This window comes from Trichosurus vulpecula, chromosome 1 (genome assembly GCF_011100635.1).
Source record: "Trichosurus vulpecula isolate mTriVul1 chromosome 1, mTriVul1.pri, whole genome shotgun sequence".
NCBI classification, from domain to species: domain Eukaryota; kingdom Metazoa; phylum Chordata; class Mammalia; order Diprotodontia; family Phalangeridae; genus Trichosurus; species Trichosurus vulpecula.
Genome location: NC_050573.1, coordinates 498,623,813 through 498,630,736, shown reverse-complemented (window position 1 = coordinate 498,630,736; position 6,924 = coordinate 498,623,813). Strand labels below are relative to the sequence as shown.

Here is a 6,924-nt window from a genome sequence, read left to right as displayed (position 1 = left end):
CATTGTATTTTAACAGCGTATTTACGAGAATACATCCAGAATAGCTAGATTAATAAGAGAAGGGATCTATAAGAAATAACTGATGACAGAGTTAACATGTCATCTCAAGAAGTATGATATGTCCATTTAATCCATCTGTGTAGTAAGCGTACTATTGGGTTTTACTATAACTGGCAGTGACTGACTAAACCTTAACCTGTGCCCTCATAGCTTGTTAATAGAAAATAGTTTAACTTAAGAATGGTGACCTGCATGGGCAAACAGACAGGGGTAGTTAGTCCTGAGATTAAAAAGAAAGAAAAATCTAATTGTAACCTTGGAAAATAAAAATGAAATGTAAAAAGATACATAATTGCCAACCTTTGTTTGCTTCTTTTAAAAAAATTTATTAGGAAATACATATATTTTTAAAGACCACCTATTGTACTATATGGAGTTTGTTCATCATAGTAAGCAAAGCTTTCATCCATCTAGAATTTGATGGAGTATTTTCTTTGTTGAAGGCAATATGATGTAGGATTGAGTTTTTAATATGCCTCCATCACCTTGTTAAACATTGCCATAGGAATAGGTACTAATTGAAAATTGTGGATTTTTGTATTCTAAGATGTATGGTTTTGCTTATAAGAGTACAAATCTATTGATAAAATTTGTGTGCATGAGCTTCAGAAGACTTGGGTTTTTAGTTTTCACTGTTCCAGCTCAGTTTGTGATCTTGAACACATCACCCTCACTGGGTGACAAGTCATCTGTACAATGAGGCAGGTGAACTAGATCTTTAAAAGCCCTTTATAGGTTTGACATATCTGTGCTGTTTTTTCACTAACCAATATAATTTTCACCACAATACACATTCACCTTTACTGAGAGAGGCAAAATATTGGAAAGATGCAAGAAAATACAGATAGGTTGCTTGTCTTATAAAATGGTTTGTATTCTTAACTGAGGATCTCAAAGCACTTTATAAACACTTAAGTCTTACTGTACTCTGAGTTTTAATAAGGTCCTTATAGCAATAAAGGTTGGTGACTAGGCTTAGCACTTGCTTACTGACATTTAGAATTTTTATTTTTATGCTTTTTCCAAAAAAAGGATCTTTTTAGAGATCTACATTTATTCTTTGTCTTTGTTGTTCACCAAAAATCGAGGCCAGGAAGGAAAGGAATAGAAAATAGCACAAATAATTAAAATCACTTAACTCCAAACCTCATTTAAAAATTTTCAATCTTCAATTCAACAAGCATTTGTTAAGCACTGGGGCTATAGAGGTAAAAATGAAAACCATCTCTTCTTTCAAGAAGCTTACTTTAAATTTATAAACCGTTTACTAGAGCAATTAAGTAACAAAATAACTATGTTTCTTGGACGTTTTAGAACACAAGGCCAGGAATCTGAGTTTTCAGCTGAATTCTGCCCCAGCTGTGTGACCTTAATCAAATCACTTAATTTCTCTGGGCCCTGATTCTCATCTAAAAAGTTAACAGTCTTCCTTTTGTTTCTCTTGCCCATGAAGAAAAATGCACTGAAATGGATAAAAGGCAAGCAGAAGGAAAAGAAAAATCTTGCCTCGGATAATTCCTCCACAGAAAAGTCCTCTTCTTTCTGCTTAATACATTTTGGAGCTGAAAGAAGGCATTTGTGCACTTCAAGCCAAGGGTAGGACATGGAGCTACTGCATTTGACATTGCAAAATCTATGAACCATTGAAAAAGAATTTATTAAATAATGTGCATTTTTAAAAAAGTAATTTGCCCCTCTTTGTGTCCCTTTGTGTTATACACTCTACTTGGTTGTTGGCCTATTGCTAATCCTACATCTGGTAGTGTTGAGAGTAAACATTTTATAGTCCTGTACAACACAAACTATATCTCATTCCAAGTTCAATATGCCATGGAAATCTTGTCATTGGATTAAAGGGTTAGGATAAATCAAAAAGCATTTATTAAGTATTTACTATGGGGTGGGCACTTGGAATACGAATACAGAGAATGAAACAATCGCTATTCTCCAGGATCTTTAGAGTGTTCAGTAATTAATCACACTAAGGATTTGGCACTGCTCCAACTTTTAGCTATAACATTGTTCTAAGGAAAGTATAATGGTTGCATTTGATTTTTGCCCAGGGAAGCCCAGTGAGAACACACATTAAGGGGAGATTGGATGCAGAGCTGGAGGAGACAATTTAAATAAATGGTTCGTACCTTATGGAGCTAGGAGGGGGATAAGATACCAATAGGGATTAATATGCAGTGTAAAAGCATAGGTATATTATTTATAGAGGCAACTAAGCAGATGGAACATTGACGTGAAATCAAGACCTGAATTCAAATACCGTTTCAAGACTCTAGCTGTATACAACTTCGAGCAAATCCCTTAATCTCTGTCTCGGTTACCTTATCTGTAAAATGGGAATAATGTCTGTCTCCCTACGTTGTTGGAAAGATAAAATGAGAATCTTTGTAAAATGTTTTACAAATCTTACAAAGCACTACATAAACACCAGCTATTAAAAAATAAACCAAAGTCTAAGAGGGAACGAGGGAAAGGAGAGGTGCAGAATTTTCCTGTTGGTGTGTAAAGTGTATGCAAATTGGTAGAAATATGAAGGCCAGCTCAAGAACTAAGGTGCTTCAACTTGAGGAAAACTCGAATGGCCAACAGAAATGTGAACTTCACTTAGGAGGCAGTAGGCACGAAAAATACCTAAGTAGGGAGAAAGGAGACCAGAAATGTGAATAAAAAAGATTAACTGCCAATACTATGAATTGGAGAGTAGAATGAATCAAGGTAAGGAAGACCTTTAAGGAGGTTACATCGTAGTATATACTATGTGCTAGAATGACTGCTCTGGGAATGAAGAGAAAGAAATCTCCCAACTTCACCTTTTATCTCCTTAACTGTTTCCTCAGGATGGGGTGATCGACAGTGTCTAAATGTTCAGAGAGGTCTAGGACTGAAAAAAAGGGCATTAGATTTAATGATTAGGAGATCAATCAATCCAGAAGGCAAATTGCAAGGGATTGAGAAGAGAAATTAGTGAAAAAGTGGACGTTTAGCAGTGATAGCACAGTAACTGAGAACGATCAAGGCAAGGGGTTTTCGTTAAGGTGGTGGTTTTGTTCGGTTTTTTTTAAAAGTGGGGAAACCAAAGCATATTTTGTAGGTAGATGAGAAAGAACCAGTAATAATTTAAGGAAGAGACATGAACCAGTGGATTAAGGTCCTGGAGGAGATGGTAGATGTAATCAATACAGGTAAGACATTTGTATGACTAATGGGAAGTTCTACTTCTGTTAAGGATGTTTGAGGATTGGAAGAAAGTAGCTGAGGAAGTTCAACCGATGACCTCTTTGCCTGTGATAAAAAAGGCTTGCTGTCAAGAAGGGAAAAGGGAAGGTTTGGAACACTTGGTGAAGCACGGAAAAAAAAGGATAAGAGAATATAATATATAATAATATAATATATAATAATAATATAATAAGCAGCAGCAAGAAATTGTGGAGCAACTAAGGAATCAATTTGATTTTAACATAAGTGTCTTAAAATCCATCAGCCCTGAAAGCAAGTGTAGACATTGGATGGTGAATGTTTCCCGGAGATTTGTGAGTAGCGGACCATGCATGAGCAAGGAGGCAAAGGAATTCTAAGCTAACAGCTCACAAAACATTAAAGCAGCAAGGTTTTTAACCTGAGGTCTGTGAATTTGTTTTTGCAAAGCTATTTCAGTATAATTCCGTAGTTTGTGCGTTTTAAAACATTTTGAGGAGTCCATAGGCTTTTCAGCCTACCAAAGGGGTACATGACACACCAAAAAAAATGTCAATAACCGCTGCATTAAAATATCAAAGAGCATGTGGCTGAAGAGGAGACAGGTTCCATAATTCCGCTGTGGGCAGTGGACGGCAGCATAATCCAGTTCCTTAGAAGAAATTTGACTCCACCCCAGGCTCTTCCCGGGAGCGCTCAGTTCAACAAATATTTATTTAAGTTGTTCGTTTCATGACTCTGGATTCTGATTAAATGAAAGTGAGGCATCCTACTCCCCGTGCCTCCATTTGGCAAGTGGGGAACTGGAATTTCGAAAGCGGTGCTAGTGAAGTTCAAGTTCTATTTACAGACGGTGAAGCAGCCCAGTGATGTTGCAGAGAGTCTCTTCAACGAAGGTTCACCCCAGGTGATGACCTTCGTTTTTTTTGGCCTCTGTGACCCGGGAAGCTAGGATAACTGACATTTAATTTAAAAAGCATTTGCACAGCGCTTAGCTCGGGGCCTGGAACAAAGAGCGCCCTTAGTAAGTGCTTGTTGATTTGACGTCATAGGCAGAAAGATGCTAATTACACCTACAACCATACTATCTTTTCACCTCCCGGGAAGGGATGCTGGAAGGCTAGAACAGCTGTGCCCACACCCACAAGCCCACTAACCCCGCCCAGCCACGAGTTACAGAGTCTGGCGGAGTGGAAACTCTAAGCAGCATCACATGACGGCCCCCCCTACGTCCCCTCCCTTTCGGATCGTACCATTTCACCACTCCGGGGAAACAGGATCTTTGGTATTCAGTACAAGTCAAATTCCACAAGGCAAAGAAGTGGGAGTGCACGTCTCAGTTAGAAACGTTTTCTTCTTTTTGCCTAACTTTTAAACAGTGGGTTAGATATAAGAACGGGCTTTTAATTTTCGGCCACCCCCCCCCCCTTTCTTTCCCTTCTTAAAGCCTGTTCTCCCCTCGGACTCTAAACGGTTTCCTCTTGCTATTTTCGCCCGGAATGGGTGGCCTGAACCATTTTGGCACTTTCTTTGGGGGGGGACTCAGGGGCTAGGACGATGACGATACAACTGAAATTTGCTTCCGCCAGATCTCTTGACTCTCTAGGTTTTAGAGCCTTCGTAAAAGAGGCCTGGATGTCTCTCCGTCGTGGGATTCCTTTCTGAGGGCAGTTTCCCTTCCCTCGATAAGCCGTCTCCCCCTATGCTCGCAGGTAGGCGAATGGTACGTCTCGCCCGTGTCAGGCGCTCCTGGCCCGGGCTCCCCTAGCACAGCTGCTCTTGGGGCCGGAGGTGAGCTTTGTAGGGTCGCGGGCGGGGGGGATCTATGTTGTTCGAGAGGAAGAGAGCTGGTGTGCGGCGGGGCGGAGGGAGGATGAACCGGGGAGGGGCGGGGGGCGAGGCGGGGCCGGGCCTCTGGCAAGCAAGGGCCTGGAGGCCGGACCTGGGGGCAGTGCTGGAGTGCCTGTTCGGGTGGGCGTGTTTGCATGAGATTGTGGTTGGGGGGAGGTCGTTGGAAGGGGGAGAAGACGAGGGAGGGTCATTGGATGGGAGTAACCTGGGGCAAGGATCATTGGATGGGGGGGGTCAAGGGGAGGGGTCATTGGATGGAGGGGCCACCGAGTAGGCAGTGTCATCGGATGGATGGTGGGGGGGAGGCAAGGGGAGGGGTCATTGGATGGAGTCGACTGAGGGCAAGGGTCATCGGATGGGGGAGGGGTCGTTGGATGGAGGGCTAGTGAAGGGGTCATTAGGCGAAGGGGGGCTGGGGGGGATTGTGAGGGGAGGGAGGGTCATAAGGGAAAGCAGGATTAGAGTCTGAGAACCCTAATTGTTGGGCACCCACTTTGTTTCCATCCTTTTGCCACAGCAAAAAGTACTTCTCCAAGGGGATCCGGATTGGGGTGCTGAGGAGGCATCGAAGTGGAGGACTGAACTGTGGGGGTGTTGGGGGTGGGCACTGATCGGTGAGGATTGAACTAAAAGGTGTTGGGGGAGGGAGGATGGGTGAGTCAGAGCCTGAAGGGAGGGTCTGAGGACGTAGAGTCGGCGGAGGAAGGAATAGGGAGCTGATAAGAGATGGTGACAGGGAAAGATAAGGAGGGAGTATGATAAGAACACGTGCTTGAACTGACTTGGGTATCTAGGTGGAGGAACTAAATGAAGCCAGAGATCTTTCACGTCACCCCTTTTTCTCTTACTGCTGTGCGGATTGGGGCTGAAGTCTTACCTGGTACTCCATCCTTTTCTTTTAAAACACATCACCGGGAAGGATTATCCCCTTTCTCTTTCAGGGAATTTTTTAAAAATTGTAAGCCTCTCTCATTTAGTGGAATCGCATCAATATAAAAAAGTTTTCATAGGAAGCTGGGAACTTTTGTATCATGGAGAGTTTCTAAGATTTTATTTTATGTATTTTTAAAATTTAGAATAATATATTATTTTTCCCAATTACATGTAAAAACAATTCTTAACATCTTTTTTTTTTAAATTTTTGAATTCCAAATTCCCTTCCTCCCTTCTCTTTCCCTAAGAGGGTAAGCAATTTGACATAGGTTATACGTGTGCAGTCATGCAAAACATTAATACATTAGTCATGTTCGTGGAGAGTTTTTTAAAGTATTTTTAATTTAATAGAATAGTCTGTGTATTTAAATTTTTTTTGTTGCTACTCTTTCTTTTTGCATCTCTATCACTACCCATGGATTCCTCCCACTTTCACAAATTGAAGCCCTCTCTTTTCACAAATACATAATGCCAAGCAAAACAAATTAACATACTGTGTCTGCAAAGGTACTTTACTGTTCCTTTACGCCAAGAGGTGGGAGGTAAACATCATCGGTTCTCTGAAGTCATTATCGGTCACTGTGTTGGTCAGAATTCTGAAGTCTTTCAGAATTGTTTTCCTTTACACGGGCTTTACGCAAATTCTTCTTGGCTCTCCTCATTTCATGGTTTGATCACACAAGTCTTTCCAAATCTCTGAATTTCGGAATGCTATTCATCATTTCTTATGGCATAATAAATACTCTATTACATATGTATACCGCAAGTTGTTCAGCCATTCCCCAGCTGATGGGTAAGCAATTTGTTTTCATTTTTTGTCTCCAACAAAAAGTGCTGCTAAAAAGATTTTTGTAGCGTATCAGACCTTGCCCT

At 41.2% G+C, this 6,924-nt stretch overlaps 1 protein-coding gene across 4 annotated transcripts in view; it reads left to right on the top strand.

Moving 5' to 3' along the window:
- Window positions 1-4,977: 4,977 nt before the first annotated feature.
- FLCN (folliculin) overlaps window positions 4,978-6,924 on the top strand; it is a 40,238-nt gene continuing 38,291 nt past the window's right edge. For 2 of the 4 annotated variants that reach the window (XM_036739541.1, XM_036739529.1), the window contains exon 1: window positions 4,982-5,058. The gene's annotated coding sequence lies outside the window, so the exon portion shown is untranslated. Of the gene's footprint in view, window positions 5,059-6,924 lie in introns of all 4 variants that reach the window. The other 2 variants (XM_036739539.1, XM_036739534.1) reach the window with 2 other exon arrangements.